The sequence below is a fragment of the Lipotes vexillifer genome, unplaced genomic scaffold, assembly GCF_000442215.2.
Source record: "Lipotes vexillifer unplaced genomic scaffold, Lipotes_vexillifer_v1.1 scaffold100, whole genome shotgun sequence".
Lineage (NCBI taxonomy): Eukaryota > Metazoa > Chordata > Mammalia > Artiodactyla > Lipotidae > Lipotes > Lipotes vexillifer.
Window position 1 is genome coordinate 1723474 of NW_006774075.1, and position 645 is coordinate 1724118.

Consider the following 645-nt stretch of genomic DNA (forward strand, 5'->3'; position numbering starts at 1 on the left):
AAAAAAAAAAAAAAAAAAAAAAAGGAAAGAAACAATTGTTATTGCATAATAGCCATTCTAACCCAGACCAAACAACAGCAGAGATAGGAAATTCTCAGCATTCTTTCATTTATTCAACTTCCATCTTTTTACATAAGTTGTAGAAATAAAACATTGTGAAATCTCACTAAGACATTTGGAGAGAGAAAAAAAAAAAATCCAAACTCCAGTACATGCACAGAAATAGCAATCTGACTGCACAAATAAACGAAAAATTTGCCTGACTGTGTTGAAATTCAATGCAATAAAAGAAAGGCCTTCAAAGGAGATAAGGTTTTAACCGCATCAAAATGTTCTTGTGCAAAATGGATCATTCAAATCCCCAGGATGGCACTTGCCACTAATTAGGTCTGTTAGGTCTTTTGACATCAAGTTCAAGGAGTTTCTACTAAAAATTCCAATTTATGAAACACACTTCCAGGCAACCTAAGGTGGCTGTTCAGATTTATGTTAAGAAAACGTGTGGTTTTGTCCATGTCCCCGTGGCAATGTTAATTTCTCATCCATTACAAGGAAGCAACCAATATGATTCAAGGGTAGAGAAGGGTTTGTGCAGAAAGGTCAAGTAACTAAAAATATTCCTACAAAGTTGTTTCCAGGGAAAGA

At 34.6% G+C, this 645-nt stretch overlaps 1 protein-coding gene across 1 annotated transcript in view; it reads right to left on the reverse strand.

The window, feature by feature from the left end:
- Positions 1 to 645, reverse strand: part of CCDC149 (coiled-coil domain containing 149) — a 90525-nt gene that overhangs the window by 13502 nt on the left and 76378 nt on the right.